We start from the raw sequence: 18712 nt of genomic DNA, 5'->3' as shown, positions 1-18712 counted from the left end.
CGAATTTTATTTTCAATTTGTATTTTATTTTACTTTTTGTGTTTGTTTAACAATTTTATTTCAAGCTTACCACTGTAGCAAAAGCCAAGCGTGGAGATTCCACACGGAACAGTCAGAATTTTATAGTGTTTCGGTGAAAGAATTATAAGTTACAAGGTTCAAGTTGTCTGATGTGCTTTCATGTTCCTTTTGCTATGGTTAATTGAGGTACGTGTATATTTTTGTAGTATTAAAACTTTGTGGGTGTAGTTCGCTATAAACCCTCACGAGACCTCCCTCGTCCACCCGGGCTACCCAGGGGTTTAAAGGGCTTGTTGCATATGCTAAATGCAATCGTGATTCCTACGAAAGTGAGTTAGGTTTTTTTTTAACAATTTTACTAGTTTAACCAATTTAATTATGAAATTTATATAACTTGGCTTGGTAATTAAAATTAACGGTTTTGAAAACGGTTTAAAAAACCTATCCTAAAAGTTGTGAGAAGCGTGCTTCTACACGTATTGAAAAGTATAAAAATCTTTTATTTTTTGTAAGGAATTGGTCAAATAATGTCTGCTTAGATTGTGACACGACTACAATTAGATTATATGATTATTAATTGACAAATTAGAATTATAGTATTTCTTAATATAATTTGGAATGAAGTTCACACATACATACATGATTTATATATGTACAAAAACATATAATAATACAAAAACCGTAATAAATAAATGTACAAGTTATTATAAAAGAATGTAACATCCCGAAATTTCTAAAATAATATTGATTATATTATTTAATATTGGCGGGAAAGTTACTCGGGTTAGTGGAGAAATAATAAAATAGAGTAGGAGTTAGTACGAATCGGGCTTGTGTTGGGTTAAGTAATATGGGTAATGGACTTGGGTTAAAACGGAAGGAAGATAGATCATGGGCTCAAGCCCATGACACATCACATAAATACCTTCATTATGCCTAAATCCTTTCATTTACACATATTCCATACACCACCAAAACACACACTTAGCTCTCCCATCCTAAACTATCTCTCTCTAAACCGAAACCAAGAAGAAGAAGAAAGAAAACCGATTTCCGACCCAAGGTAATGATAGTATGTTATTGTAAGTTTCCAAAACCGTTAGATCTAGTTGCGAAACGACGAGCCGACACCGTTAAACCGTATAAGTCACGAGATCCGGGTGGAATCGGGTATAAACCGAACCTAAGATGAGCTTAGGGGTCACCCTAGCTCAGATCTGGATCGAACAGGACGAAAAAACGGTGAAAACGGTGCTGGAATACGTTTTTTCCGGCGAATCCGCGGTTTTCCGGCGGCAGCGCCGGAAAGGCGGCGCCGGAAAAGTTAATACGAGGTTGTCAGGGAATGTTCTGACATTCCCTGACCTAACCCTAGTTCTCTATGGGAACTTAGCGAATCGGAGGGTGATTCTTTAGCTGATTCGCTATGGGAACTTAGCGAATGGGGGGGTGATTCTTTAGCTGATTCTCTATAGGAACTTAGCGAATCGGAGGGTGATTCTTTAGCTGATTCGCTATGGGAACTTAGCGAATCGGAGGGTGATTCTTTAGCTGATTCGCTATGGGAACTTAGCGAATCGGAGGGTGATTCTTTAGCTGATTCGCATAAGGAAGCCTAACGAACTAGGCTTGATTCTTTATCTGATTCGTTAAGGGAAAAGGGTAACGAATTACCCTTGATTCGTTAAGACCATTCGTTAACAGAGATAACGAATTAGAAAGTCCAATTCGCTAAGACCAAAGTAACGAACTAGAAGTTTAGCATAATGACATAATGGTCCCTGTACTTAGAAAGGAATGAGATAATTACATAGTAGCCATTGGACTTTGATAATTTATGAAATATGCCCTTAAAGGATTAACGAGTAACGATTAACTAACCGGGTAATGATTCAATGAAGTAAAATCGGCTTAGACACGTAAGACTAATTAAGTAGTAATGAGAATGGCTAGATTAGTATTTGATATTCAATTATTAAACAGTTAGACGTGCACAACTCGAGAAGGAATAACCAGTAGCAGAAGAAGTAACCAAATTCAGATGAGTTTCTAGCCCCATTTTCCTTGTTATGTTTTCGGGGCTGTGTGCATACACGATGTGAAGTGTGAATACACTTACCTTTAGTGGTAAGTGTATGCTATAGATGTTATACGAGGTAGCTATTATATAATGCTTGTTGGTGCGTGAACGATCTTCGGATATTGCACGTATCGCCAAGGATAGTGATTGCCAAGTGGTTTTTAGTGTGTATGAATGCTATGATGTGACTTGCTTATTATGTAAATGATATGAAGCATGTTGTAGACAAGTAGAGGTAGAGTGTGTTAGAAGTGGCAAGAGTCTAGTAAGAGTGTTAGTGGCATGACGATAGTACGTGGTAGGGTAAGCCTATACGTGACTACGTTATTAAAGTGGCAAAGTGGCATAACGTTATACGTTATTAAAGTGGCAAAGTGGTAGGTGTAAATAAGAGGCTAAGTGGTAAGGTGAGCATGTTAGATAGTGGACTACGTGTCTTCGGATACGTATATGTTGTATGTAGTGGTTGTATGACAAGTTGCTTGATTAACTAGAACTCACTCAGCGTAGCTGACTTTTAGTATGTACGCATGTGAGCTGACTATAGCGTTAGCATGAGGACGACACATGGCTTGGATTGAACGGCTGGCATGCGAAGATAGAAGTAAAGATGTTTAAATATAATGTTTTGGGTTTTGGTATCAAAGAAAAGATTTAATGTTTTGTAACAAATGATTGATGTTTTATATTCCGCGAAAAGTTTTAATAAACTCTGATTGGTAGAACTGTGTTTATGAGTAAATCCGACGCTAAAGTAGGGCTACCGGGTTCGGGGCCTTACAATGAATTTATAATTTAACTTTTGTTTTATAGACATTAAATTTGTAGTTAGATATATAAAATCTAAGATTATGATTCAATTTTATGAATAAAAAAAATCGAAACAATACAGTGTATTGTACTAAATAATTTTGACATAATTACAAAATATAAAAAAAGTTGGTTAATTAGTCAATTTCAAAAAATTATGTAAAGATTTTTGATTCTTGAAATATTATAATAGGGGCTTATTTTAGACATTAATTTTGACATTTAGGTATAATTAAAAAATATTCAAATATAAGAAAATGAAAAGTTTGTTGAGATTGTATACTATGGAAAGCTTTAAAAGATTGTATTTAATATGTAAAATTTTGTATTTAATCGGGTTTAAATATGTTATGAGTATTAACCGTAAATTAAACAATTATAATGACTATTTAAAATTTGAAATTTAAATATACATTTGAAATGATTAATTTCAAATTTCGTATTTAGAAAATAACTTATTCTATTTTTAATAACATTAAATGAGTATGTTAACTTGAATTTTGAACAGAAGATTAAAACTATTACTTGAGGGGTTTATTTTACACATTAATTTTAACATTAAGTGTAATTAAAATAGGTCAAATATAAACAAATAGAAAGTTGGTTAACTGAAAAATATGAAAAGATTTTAAATTCCGTTGAGATTGGTCAAATAATGTTAGATGAAATTTAAAGTAATTAAAATGATTATGTTAATTAATTTGAATATTAATTAATTTAAATTTCAAATAGAAGATTGTTTATAATAATTGTCTTCGTTTGAAGTTTAAGCATAAAAATATATAAAAACTAAAATAAATAAATGTACATTTTATTATAAAATTACATTGTTAACATAAATATACAATTCAAAAAGTATATTCAAACAGTAACAACCTGAAACTAAGGTCAAATTTTAATATAGAAATAGTAATCTTGACATGTTTACTAAAAATGTTAATCATGGACCGGTTAAGTAAAAAATGATGAACTTGACCGGTTCCTTTAACTAAAATGGTATTTTTGACGTGGTTTTTCTATTAAAGTGGTCTTAAGTTCATCAAACCAAATTAATAGTTTACAAACACAACATATCATGAAACGCAACACCTCAAAAGTAAACTAAAGTCACGGGAATACTAATAACAAAATCATATTGAACATTAAAGAAATAATATTAACCATAATTAGTAATGAGTGATTTAACTCGCCTTCTATTACTCTATAATTATAAAAAACTAACTTGTGTGTTTGAAAAGCATTAACGTAGTCAAATATGTTAGATTTAAAAGTGTTTTGGAAATCATTAACATTGTCAAATCAGTTATATTTACAAGTGTTTTGGAAAGCATTAATATCAAATCAATTAATTATATAACTGTCATGAAAATTATTAATATAGTCAAATCAATTTATTGTATAACTACTTTAGAAAACATTAATATTCAAATCGTTTGAATTTTTTGTAATATTATTGTGATATAAGGTAAATTTTATTAATATATAATTTTTTTGATAAAATTAACAATATATTATTTGGAGTAAATGGAATTTTGGTTAGTAACCGAAATAATCACCAATAATGTGAACAAATGTAAAATTAATGTTATATAGTATAACCAAAATAATTACCATTAGCCAGAAATAATGAATAATATGAGAATCGACAATTAGAATATCAAATAAAATCTTACCATAAAACCATAATAGTTCAACATCTCCATTAAATATTGGATTTTGACATGGAACCTAAAGAGATTATAAGAAAATCATATAATAATTAAAATCAATACAAAAAAATTATCAATAAAATAATGAATAATATGATAATAAGCCATTAGAGTATCAAATAAAATCTTACCGGAAAATAATTAATCTCACTTACCGGAATAGTCTCCCTTACCGGAATAGGCGATGGTGGAGGTAGTAATTAGAGAGAGAGAGAGAGAGAGAGAGATTAAAATGATTAATAGGGTTTCCAATCTTAAGAACATTAATAGGAAAGGAAACATGTGACTTGACAATGACATGGATGTACACATTTTAATGCTTTAATAGTATAATAAGATAAGATATTGCACAACACATATCAATAATCCTCAATCTTTAGGCCATAAGGTATACTATAACCCATCTTAATTACACATAAGCTCCACATCACTTATTTTTTCATTTTCACTCCATGTCATTCGAAGGAAATAGTTTAACTCATTTAACTCCATTTCTCTCCTATTAATATTTAATTTAAAATCAAACATGTAGTTTAATTACAAGAATAAATAATAACAAATCAATTAGTAATTAATACATATTTAATGCATATTGTTTCTTTTAACCCGTTAAAAACATAATCCATGGGTCATTTTAACACACTTAACACAAGTGGGGAGTGGTTTAGTCCATCTTTAAAGTGTCATGTCATGTTAACCCATATATGGATTAGAGTATACCCATAACCTTAATGTCATTTAAAATTCGAATAACCTTTGCTAGATAACACCATAATACAATCAAATGCAATATTTATAATTAATTTTAGTTACTTTTTGTAAACCTGTGTCAATATATCTATAAAAATCTTTCGCATTAAAAGCAAACTTACTTGAGATTTTTGTGTTATCCCGGGACCCTAGCTACTTAGGGTCTTTGTGGGGTTTTATTGATTTAATTTCAACATTTCAAATTTTTTTTTAAAGAAAATATATTTTATCAATGTCTAAGTACTTTTGAAATCAAAAGCAAATATAGTTTATCAATATATAAGTAATATAAATAAAAATGAGTGCGGTTTTGTGTAACTTCAATGTAAAAAACTTAAACACAAAAATTTGACACAAACCTTAGCATGTCATGAACCTAAAAATATTGTTGTATACATGGACCTGAAGACAATACAAACCCGAAAATCCCGTCAGTGCCATATACATAACATGATATTCATTGTTGTTACAAATACAATACATTTGACCTGAAACTTATATTATTTTACATTACTGCTAATAAATTACAAGTTCTTAACAAAAAGTTAGAACACTAGAAATGAATGTGTATAATTTATTATGTTCAAACAAACTATAACAACCTGATGTTCAAATTTGTTTCCCTTTTAACAAAGGGTTTAAAATACTCAACTAGTTCAGGTTAGTATTTAAACACATTTAAAAAAATAATTATATAAATTTAACGGGCTAAACCTGTCATTTGCTTGGTTGACCAAAACACAATTCATTTACCTTAAAATAATTGCAAGTTTGACTCCAAACTACATGTTTTTTGTTACATGTAAAAAATAAAATTCACACAAGGTACAGTAAAACCATTAAATATGCATTACCAATTTTCCATGTACACGGAAAAAATATTAATATTTATAATATTGAGTTCCAATTTTGTTTACTCCAATATAGTCTTTCCAATTATATATATTGATTGTGATTCACAAGTAATCTTAGAAATATTAAGTATTTTGTAATATGCATTAATTAAAGTTAAAATGTTACATCTTTTGATTCTAGATTTGACCTCTTGCCAAATTATTTAAGTCGTGGTCGAGCTGTTTGTGATCCAGATCGATCACATATTCACATTGTCAACAGCTCTCTCTCACTCTATATATACATATACATATCATATATATATATATATATATATATATATATATATATATTTGTGTGTAAATCAGTGATAATGGGTTGTGAGATTGAAAGACTGTTGGTGTGCAATAGTTATTATTTTGTGTGCACTTGTGTCAGGAGCAACATCCAATGGTGGTGACAAGTGCAACTTGTATCAAGAAAATTGGGTGTACGACGAGTCGTATCTTTTGTATGATTCGTAGTTATGCCCACACATTAGAAAGGAATATGACTGAATCACGTTCGGACGCCCAGATCAAACCTACCTAAAGTACCGATGGCAGCCCGACCATTGCGACTTGCCCAAGTATGTATCCCTACTCTTCCCACACATACATTATACATATATATATATATATATATATATATATATATATATATTCATACATACATATGTTCATATAGAACCACATGAAAAAAAAACTTATAGATTGAGATTTAAAAGAATGTATTAGCAAATATTGTGTGAATATTTGTAATTATAGTATTCAGCATATTCTTAGGCATAATATTGTAATTATAGTATTCAGCATATTCTTAGGCATAATAGTTACCATAGATTGGTTCCCTTCCAAAGTTATCGGATATCATTGTATTATAAATTGCAATCTCAATTAATAGAAGATTGATTCAGGAAATTATTATCATTCTTATATGGTATCATAACCTCCGATCCTATTTTACTTCTTTTTCTTCCTACTATGGACGCCACCCTTCACCCCGCAATGGCTGTCACAAACATCAAGAATATGATCCCTCTCATTCTTGAAGATGAATCCTCACACTTCACCACCTGGACCGCTCTCTTCGAAGTCCACTGCCGTGCTTATCAGGTGTACGAACACCTGCTGCCTCGCACACCAGCACCCGTCCCACCTACTTCCTCGTCAGCCGAAGACATAGCCAAGGCCCTCGCTGCCAAGGTTGCGGCTGATGCTCTCTGGTCCCGCCTAGACCCACTGACTGCTCCTCTCCCGCTCAAAACCACCCCTACAGCTTTTGTGGCCACCACTCAAGACCGTTGGCATCAACGCCTTGGGCACCCGGGCTTCTCAACTTTGCAATCGTTGCCTTTATCTTTTTCTAGTATATCTAATAAATATGACAACACTTTATGTCAAGCATGTGTTTTTGGTAAAAGTGTTCGATTTCCATTTTTTGATTCTTGTAATCGTACTAGTTTGCCGTTTGACATTATACACAGTGACCTGTGGACCTCCCCCGTGCCTAGCAACGGGGGCCACCGGTATTATGTTTTGTTTTTAGATGACTTCACTAATTTTCTATGGACATTTCCCCTCACCCACAAATCACATGTATTCTCTGTTTTCTCAATTTTTAACACCTACATAAATACCCAATTCAATGGTAAAATAAAACAGTTTCAATGCGATAATGGCAAAGAATACGACAACAACGCGTTTCATAACTTTTGTCGTCAAAATGGCATGCATTTTCGCTTCTCTTGCCCCTATACCTCGTCTCAAAACGGCAAGGCTGAGCGTAAGATTAGAACAATTAACAATATGATACGCTCACTCCTTGCTCAATCCTCCATGCCACCCGCCTACTGGCACTTTGCTCTTGAAACCGCCACTTATTTATTAAATATTATTCCAAACAAACACCAACAATTTCTATCTCCTACCACCCGCTTATATGGATGCGACCCCACTTATGAGCACCTTCGCGTGTTCGGGTGTCTCTGCTATCCGTTACTACCATCCACCACCATTCACAAACTCGCCAACCGTTCTAAACCTTGTGTCTTTCTCGGTTACCCCCCACATCACCGTGGGTACCGTTGTTTAGACCTCACCACTAATACCATTTTTGTGTCTCGTCATATCCAATTTGAAGAAACCATCTTCCCGTTTGCCACCACCCTACCCTCCGCCCCCACTTCCTATGACTTTCTTGACACTCCTTCCAACCCACTGTTGTGGGATAACTTCACCTTCACTTCTCCGGCCCTACCGCATACTCCTTCTGGCCCCCCAAGCCCAAACCGCCCACCTCCTCTACACCTCACCACCGTACGGCCCAATCCCCCTCTACTCCACCTTCGGCCCCTCAACCAGCCCACACTCCACACGCCCAACATGCCCATAACTCCCCCTAGCCCATACGTCCCCAACCCCCACCTCAACTGCCCCAGCGAACGAACCACCACCACCTCCAGCCCACACCATGCGCACCCGCTCCATGGACGGTATCCACAAACCCAAACACCCATTTAACCTTCATACCACCACCGTCGTTCCTATACCCAACTCACCACAGGTTGCCTTGTCCTCGCCTGAATGGCAACATGCCATGAATGACGAGTTTAGTGCACTTATTAAAAATGAGACTTGGGAGTTAGTTCCTCGTCGGCCTGATATGAACGTTATTCGGTGTATTTGGCTTTTTAAACATAAGTTTCGTTCGGATGGTAGTTTGGAGAGGTATAAAGCCCGTTTAGTTTGTGATGGTCGTGGTCAGCAGGTTGGTATTGACTGTGGGGACACTTTTAGTCCGGTGGTTAAACCGACGACCATTCGCCTTGTCCTTACATTGGCTCTCTCTAAGTCCTGGTCCATTAATCAGTTGGATGTTACCAACGCATTTCTTCACGGTAATTTGGAAGAAACTGTCTACATGCACCAACCTATGGGCTTTAGAGATCAACGTTTCCCTAACTTTGTATGCAGGCTCAACAAATCGCTTTACGGTTTAAAACAGGCTCCACGAGCCTGGTATCAAAGGTTTACTGATTTTGTATTACTGCAGGGTTTCACACAGAGCAAGTCTGATACTTCTCTGTTTATCTATCACCATGGACAGGACACCGCCTACTTACTTCTATATGTAGATGACATCATCCTCACTACATCTTCTGAGGCCTTGGGTGCCTCTTGCGTTCTTTATCTGGAGAGTTTGCCATGAAGGATTTAGGACCATTGACTTACTTTCTCGGTGTTTCTGTTACTCGCAACGGGGATCACATGTTCTTGTCTCAGCAGTCTTACGCCCGGGACATTATCCATCGGGCTGCTATGGATTCTTGTAAACCTGTTGCAACCCCAGTTGACACCGGCTCCAAACTTGGGAACGCATCATCTTCTCCATTTCATGACCCCACTCTGTACCGCAGTCTGGCAGGTGCTCTGCAGTATCTTACCTTCACTCGTCCTGACATCTCTTATGCCGTCCAGCAGATTTGCATGCACATGCATTCACCATCTGATCATCATTGGGACGCACTTAAGCGTATAATCAGGTATTTACAGGGTACTACGGAGTACGGTCTCTCGCTGGCTCCTGCTCCCAATATATCTCTTCGGGCATACACTGATGCTGACTGGGCAGGTTGCCCCGACACTCGGCGGTCTACGTCCGGTTACTGTGTCTACCTTGGTGATAGTCTGCTCTCTTGGTCCTCCAAACGACAACCAACCGTCTCGCGTTCCAGTGCCGAAGCCGAGTATCGAGGCGTTGCCAATGTGGTTGCTGAAATTTGTTGGATCCGAAACTTGATGCTGGAATTAAATCAACCGCTAACAAAGGCCACCCTGGTTTACTGCGACAACGTCAGTGCTATTTACTTATCTGGTAACCCGGTTCAACACCAGCGCACCAAACACATTGAGTTGGACATCCACTTTGTTCGGGAGCAGGTACAACGGGGGTGCGTTCGCGTGTTACATGTCCCCTCCCGGTACCAAATAGCAGACATCTTTACCAAGGGTTTGCCTCGTGTTTTGTTCGATGATTTTCGATCCAGTCTCAACGTCCGACAACCTCCCGATTCGACTGCGGGGGTGTATTAGCAAATATTGTGTGAATATTTGTAATTATAGTATTCAGCATATTCTTAGGCATAATATTGTAATTATAGTATTCAGCATATTCTTAGGCATAATAGTTACCATAGATTGGTTCCCTTCCAAAGTTATCGGATATCATTGTATTATAAATTGCAATCTCAATTAATAGAAGATTGATTCAGGAAATTATTATCATTCTTATAGAATGGATTTACTTTGCACACCTGCTTTTTAGTTGTGCCAATTACTCACGAGACCTAAAATTTGTTCACATGTTTCTTGTCGATTAGAATTTTAAGAGTTTTTTTTGTTAATATATAAGATTCATTTTTTTACATAAAATTGAACCGAATTTCGATGGTCATATGGTCGAATTTCAGTGGCAGGAGATTGCCCATTTTGGTATACTACATACTAGTTTTAGAACCTATTTACTACACAAGATGATCCAAATAATTAAAATACAATTCAAATTAAGCAATATAAATATATAATGCATATTGATCTAAATCTTAAATAAGACAACTAACACACATCAAATTCACAAATTTGTGTGATCCTAAACAACAAAACAACATTTCTACATATTCATGTATCTTATTCATAAGACTTATTATTTTATTAAATGATAGCACATCATCATGTAACACGATGTTCTTGTTGAACCACCTCATGTATCACTGTTTTTATAATATTCGACCAATTGAATGGTTTACAAAATGGGACAAATATTTTCCTTATTAAAAAAATGATAAGTTTTTCTAGTTTATAATTTTCTAGTTTATAATTTTGTATAGTAATGTTTTGAATACGTTTTTCTAATTTATATAGTAACGGTAGCGTTTTTCCTTAAAAAGATTGTTTTTAATTTTTTGTAAAGACAATTACTTTTAGAAGAAAAACAAACAATTAATGAGTATGATACGTGAATCTTAGATGTACATGTGTCTTTACTCTCACTTTGATGGGATGGTTACTGTTAGGAGATACATCTTTCAAAAACCAAAAAAGAAAAATATCTATGTTTTTCTTCTACGCCATTGTTTGGAATGCCACAAATACAATATTCATGTGTGATGATTATACATAAATTCTTTATTTGGTTTGCGTCTTAAATGTGTACAAACAAGAATAAACTATTTATATCATTTATATTATTTTGGGAGTTTTTTTTTACCAAAATGGGGATGGTGGAAAAATTAGTTACATTTTTTTCATACGATTAACTAAGTAACGCCGGATACTCTGTACGCGGCCCTCATTGGCTAAAGGTAGCCCGAGCCGGCCACGAGTCCGGATGGACGAAGCCCCTAGCGTTCCACCTATTGAGGGATTCCCCGGACAAAACCTGACCCCCACGCCCGCCAAACGGCACGACAGCGAGGAGCCGTTAAAACCGAGTGAGATCAGGACTCGAACCATGGTAAGCCAGAGCCATTTCTCATATCTCTCATATAAATTTGTGATAGTGAGGTTTATCTAAATGGGTGATTTGAAAACTATTTACCAAAATAGGTATTTTCCAAACTTTATCTTTCTCACTCCTAAATCTATTAGATGTAAACATTTTCTATATAAAATACTAGAGGTGGCAATGAGAGTGAGTTGAGTTGGATTTTGGTGATGGGTCAGGATGGGTATGGGTCAGGATGGATAAGAGGTCAGGATGGATTTTTAAAATAAAGGGTTAGGATGGATATGAGTCAAGATCGGTAAAACTAACCCATCTTGACCCAAGTAAAGGTTGACATACAAAGAGTTTTAAAAACCCCTCAAAAAAATATTCATAAAAACTATTAAAAAAATAATAACTCAAAATATAAATAAAAAACGCAAAATGTAAAATAACTAAAATGTTTCACCCATTATCCTTGTTCATAAAAAAGAAAAAAAAAACGTTTTTTACCGGTTCTGGTTTGAGTTTTTCGGGGGGTTTTTTCGGTTCGGTTTTTTTGTTTTTTCATTTCCGTTGGTTTCAATGATTTTGGTTTCGATTTCTCGGTTTTTTTTGTTTCAATGTTGTTTTGTTTTAGTCAGTTTTTTCGGTTTCATTTCGTTTTTTTGTTTCGTTTCAATTCATTTGTTTTATTTTGGTCGGCTACGTTTCAGTTTTTTTGTTTCGTTTTGGTAAGCTTTTTGATTGCATTTCGCTTTTTTTTTGTTTCGTTTTGGTCAGTTTTTCGGTTTCATATCGGTTTTTGTGTATCGTTTTGGTCGTTTTTCTATTTCGGTTCAGTTTCGTTTCAGTTTTTTTTGTTTCGTTCGATCGGTTAGGTGTTTTTGATTCGTTTTGGTCCGGTTTTTAAATTGCCTTTAGTTTTTTTATGTTTCCTATTGATCCGTTTTTCGGTTTCAATTCGGTTTTTTTTTGTTTCGTTTCGGTCGTTTTTCTATTTCGGTTCAGTTTCGTTTCGGTTTTTTTGTTTTGCTTTGGCCGGTTCAGTGTTTTGTTTTGTTTTGGTCAGGTTTTAGTTGCATTTCGTTTTTTTCGTTTTAGTCGTTTTTCTATTTCAGTTCAGTTTCGTTTTGGCTTTTTTATTTTGTTTCGGTCGATTCGGTGTTTTTATTTTATATTGATTTCAGCTTTTTAGTTGCATTTCGTTTTGGTAATTTTTTCGGTTTCATATCGGTTTTTTGTATCGTTTTGGTCGTTTTTCTATTTTAGTTCAGTTTCGGTCTTTTTGTTTCGTTTTGGTCGGTTCGGTGTTTTTGTTTTGTGTTGGTCCGCTTTTCAGTTGCATTTCGTTTTGGTCAACTTTTCGGTTTCATATCGGTTTTTTTGTTTCGTTTTGGTCGTTTTTCTTTTTCTACTCAGTTTTGTTTCGGTTTGGTCGATTCGGTGTTTTTGTTTAGTTTTGGTTAGCATTTCGGTTGCATTTCGCTTTTTTTGTTTCGTTTTGGTCAGTTTTCGGTTTCATTCCCGTTTTTTATGTTTCGTTTTGGTCGTTTTTCTATTTCGGTTCAGTTTCCTTTTAGTCGGTTCGGGGTTATTGTTTCGTTTTGATCGTTTTTTGGGTTTCGGACGAGTTTTGTTTCGCACGTGATAGTTTGGGTATTTTGAATTAGATAAATTTTGGATAACTTGGATATTTTGTTTTGACCAATTTTAACCTATAAATGAAATTCACTTGTATATTTTCAACCCATCCTGACCCACCTGAAGAAATTTTATGATCCATCCTGACCCATTTTACTTTTAAAGTTTATCCATTTTGACCAAAAACAATCCATTTGGGTTGGGTTTGCCACCCTTATAAAATACACTTTAAATATTTTAAAGCATCTTTTTTTAACTTATCGTTTTTGGAACGACCAACTAAGTAACGCTGGGTACTCCTTACGCGGCTCTCATTGGCTAAAGGTAGTCCGATCCAGCCACGAGTCCGGACGGACGGAGCCCCTAGCGGTCCACCTATATTTTTAATTATAGATTTATAAAATAAAATGTATTTTAAAGCACGATTTAATTAGGATATTTAAAAAACACAATCTGAAAATAACAATTGATTTTCAAATTATATATGATTATATGTTACTCAAATTTTTTGTCTTCACTAATTAAAAACTCTTTTTCTTATATCATGAAATCATACGTACGTATATTTTGAATCTGTTTAATATTTTGTTTTTTAATAAGATAACGGATGTTTTATTTAAATGATTACGTATGTATTTTAATAATCTTAATTTTACAATTATAAATATGTAGATTATTTTTTATGGGTATGTGGTTTCGGGTAATCTTGCCAGATATCATCTAATCCGATACCCGTGAAAATTATAAATCCTAATCTCATACCTGATCAATACCCGTTGGGTTTCGGGTATACCGACCCATTTGTTTCAGGTTTATGTTAATTAACATAAATGACCATACATCAATCACTACTAGAAAATGGTTGATTTTTCTACAAAACTGCCATCGCAAGTTAACATGTTTTCTAGTAGTGCATGAATATTACCGAACTTTCACATAAATAATTAAGCGAACACGACATGTGTTCATATTCATTCATTTAGACTGATGTTTTGAGTCAATAAATATAGAGAACAACATGCATATTATAAATGTAAAAAATAAGAGTATTTAAATACATAATCAGTTGGAATAAACAATCTTTTATCCTATTTAAAAGCATAAAAATATCAAATGGGTTAAAAAATATACGTACGTGGGGTTTATAATAAAAAAAAAGCTTTTTGATGAAGGAAGAGAGAAAACATTTTTAAAGAATGAAGAAAAATAAAAAGAAAGAAAATATTATATAGTTAGAAAAATGTGGCTAAATAAGTTACAGAAAGTTGCTTTAAAATATTTAAAATGTATTTTATATAGAAAATGTTTACATCTAATAAGGTTAGGAGTGAGAAAGATAAAGTTTTGAAAAATACTTATTTTAGTAAATAGTTTTTCAAATCACCTATTTAGGTAAATATTTTTTCCACCATCTCCGTTTTAATAAAAAATTCTTATTTTGGTTTATCAGTACACCAGTACACCAGTATTTTTTTAACGACGAACTTATGTTATTCAGGAGTCTAGAACACATATTTAGCTTTCCGTGTCTCTCTCTCTTTTTATATTATTAAATGTGCAGTCTTTTATACATTATTTTAAAGTATTACATATTTTTTTATTATTTAAAAACCCGTTTCGATTAAACTCCTTTTAAATAGTTTCCTTAACAAATTCATATTGTAAATTATTTCCTAATTTTCAGCATTTTAATCTAGTGTCGAATGATACATTTTGACATATCCAAAAACACGGTGTTGTCCTCATTCTGAACAAATGTGTTTTCGGTTTTTCATATCAGATGTTGGTTTTCCTTTCATCCCAAGTTAGACATATGTGCAAGGTTTAGTATCTGATTAACACACTTTGTTTTGAGATATAGAGAAAACATGCATTAATGAGAGTAGCTAGCTATACCTGAACACAAAACAATGGTCCGAAATCGGTCAAAGAAAACTTTAAGAGACGTGAGAGTGTGCCGAAGCATACCATTAGAGGAGTTAATAAGAACAATATTAATCACACAGTTACATGTACAATCAAATTGTATCATAACCACGTACAAATTATAGGCGTGCTGGCTGTTCCCGTTTTAACATATACAAAGTGTTATGTGCCACACTTAAATTGTGTAATTTTATAAACTCCAAGAAACTATGAGAAATGATCAATGCCCATAAAGAAAATCAAGAGAGGATTAACCACAAACTCTAGCCCGTAAAAATAAGTTTAATTTGCTTTGTATACATTGAAAAACTAATAAATTTATAATAAAGGAGAAAGCCGTTGCACAAGGCTCTCACATGCGTAAATTTGGGGAGTTTCAAGCCAAACTTAAGCCTGATATTTGCCTCTTGCATTTTTGCTAAAGGTTGCTCTAATCATGGTTGTAAAAATTGTGCCTAGGCGCTGAGTACTCGACGAATAATCCCCGATTAGGCTTTGTAACCACAACTCCCTAATAAACCGAGTTGGCAACACCTAGTAACTTCTGCGACCAGGGTTTTAATGACTAGCGCCAATCACCTCAAAGTCACATGATGAATAGACATATGTAGCTTAATTACAAAACACAACTTACTTATTCATGCAATTTTACTTGAAGATTTGACGCCCAAAATTCTTAAGAAATATGAGGGGCAAGAAAATAATGTACATCGGAGATTCGATCAGCTTAAACCAGTGGCAAGCGATGGTGTGCCTTCTTCATACTGCCTTGCCACCACACTCCAATATCACTAAAGAAACATCTAACTCGACTACAACGGTCACGTTTGAGGTTATAATCAACTCTTTCTTAACATTACTTATATATCATTTATGTAACATTTGTTTTAGTATAGAAAGCTAATGAACATACTATCATGCCATTTAATTTGTAGGATTTTGGGGGTTCAGTTTCAATGTTCTTGTCTCACTACTTGGTTGACATTGTGGAGGAGAAAATTGGTCGGGTTTTGGACCTAGATTCGATTACAAGCGGAGATGTATGGAAGGATAACGATGTTTTGATCTTTAATACGTGGCTCTGGTGGTACCGTGCTGGAAAAAAACAACCGTATGTGTATACTTACGTGTTTGTTTACATGTGATTACCATAATGGATGATCATTTATCGATATTATGATTTCATGCAGATGGGATTATATCAAAATAGGTTCAAGTATAAAGAAGGACATGGATCGAATGGTTGCATTTCGGGAAGGTTTAAAGATTTGGGCGAATTGGGTAAACGTGGACGTAAACATTAAGAGAACCAAGGTGTTTTTTCAAGGAGTTTCTCCATCTCATTACCAGTAATGTTTTCTTACTCTTTTAAGTTTTTAAACACGTTATATAGCACATATAAGCTTAACTATTTTCGTATTGTCGTTAGCCATAGAAAACGGGTTTTCTAAATTCTAACACAAAGTTGTTAAAACTTAAAAGTTTGTTAAGATTAGTAATGTCACAAAAAAGATTAAATATCTTATTAGTTACAGGAAAAAAAATTATGAAGTGTAAATTTCCAATTAACATGACATGAATCTAAGTTAGTGTAAATGAGTTTCAATCAGGTTGTATACGGGTTATACATGTATAATTTTGAAACACAAACTAAGTTTTTATTAAAAGTTTTAAAAGATAGATAGCATTGTTTATATATAATTTTACCATTATACATCATTTTATAAAGAATTGTATTTTTAAAGTATCAAATTAATATAAAAACTATAGAAAAATTCAGGTCAAACATTTATTTGTGTCAATTCGGGATTTCTCGTGTTATGATCAAGTTCACATGTCTACAATGTTTGAATATGAATCGTTTGGGTTCGTCTCACATTTTAGGGTTCGTGTCATATTCGACCCATTAACCCATGAACACGACCCATTTAGAAATTATTTATAAAATTTAATAAATCATCTGAATTATTTTAAAGTGTATTTTTATCAATACATAAATAAAACTTGTGCAGTGGGGTTGACTAGAACGAGCCGGGTGTGACAAATTGTGCCAAAGAAACGATTCCGATAAACGAATCAATGTTCAATGGCAGCATGCCGCATGCTGAGACGGTGATTGAGGAAGTTCTGAGTAGTATTGAAAAACCAGTGTCATTGCTCAACATAACAAGATTATCTCAGTTGAGAAAAGATGTACATCCAAGCAGATTCAATGGCTTCAGAGGAATGGATTGCACACATTGGTGTGTTTCTGGAGTTCCGGACACGTGGAACCAACTTCTAGCTACTGCTCTTGTTTGAATCATATTTTTGGGTTACTTTTTATATCAAAGGTTACACACTTTTGGGGATTAGTAGTTATAGATCAACTAATATATAAACCTTAAGGATTAAAGATATATGACAATTTGTTAAAACATGGTAGTAGTGTTTTCTGACCTCTTATTAATTAATGGGACATTCACTCATGTATCCATTTGACCCAACGAATCAGTGCTTGACACGTATCTTATGACGCAACATATTCAAATCTTGACCAAAATAAAAATATGCATTCTCTCGTGTTATATTCTCTTCTACCACATTTCATAACCTATAAGCTTAATCTTTATAATTCTTATTAACTCAGAAAATTACAATTTATAAATTTTCATGATATAACCCATTAGCTCGGGTATATATACTAGTTTAAACTTGAAAAACCAAATTAGACTAGAATACAAAAAACTTCTCATACTCATAAAAATAAATTTAAATAATTATTAACACGCCTCATTCTAATCACATTTTAAGCATGATTGACCCTGCTACAACAGTGGGTAACAACACTTCTAGTCATGGGTTGAGAATAGGTGTTCCATCAGTTGGTAGTGTCTATTTTGCACAGAAGTTATTTGATGAAATGCAAAACAGATGCACCACCTTAGGTTATGAATTAAAAAGTGATTTACAAGTGTCACAACATGATCCTTTAATGTGTGACCCTCATTTGCCTTTTGATATGGGCCACACTTATTTTCAAAATATAAAACAGTTTTGAGTTGGGTACACAAAAAAAATGGAATTGAGAAATGGGATGCAAATTCTATTGATGTTCATATGCCTAATGATGTGTTGCCCTGTGTGAAAATAGTTTTTCTTGCTGGAGTTGTTAGGAATAACGCGCTGCACACATTTGATCAATTCTTACAACATCATTGTGTCACTAAAAGATTGTATCTAATGGCTCTGGACACAAGGAGTAATTTTGTTTATTTTCAAATTTGGAAAGATGGAAAAAGTATGGGTAAATTGATTCTTTGGGCCATGGTTGACTTTCTTTGGATTACCAATGCACCTGGCTGGACTTTAATTTTTTTATTCAAAGATGATGATTGGGCCAGAATATTAATCATTGTTAAAAGAAATGAAGCCG

General features: G+C 33.9%; 1 pseudogene; it reads left to right on the top strand.

The window, feature by feature from the left end:
- Positions 1-871: 871 nt before the first annotated feature.
- Positions 872-17598, top strand: LOC143576852 (protein trichome birefringence-like 38; annotated as a pseudogene).
- The last annotated feature ends 1114 nt before the right edge of the window (positions 17599-18712 follow it).

This window comes from Bidens hawaiensis, unplaced genomic scaffold (genome assembly GCF_021521415.1).
Source record: "Bidens hawaiensis isolate Kalapana, Puna unplaced genomic scaffold, B.hawaiensis_p1.1 tig00028319_1, whole genome shotgun sequence".
Taxonomy (NCBI): domain Eukaryota; kingdom Viridiplantae; phylum Streptophyta; class Magnoliopsida; order Asterales; family Asteraceae; genus Bidens; species Bidens hawaiensis.
Note: the sequence above shows the minus strand (reverse complement) of the source record. Positions and strands in the feature narration are given on the sequence as shown.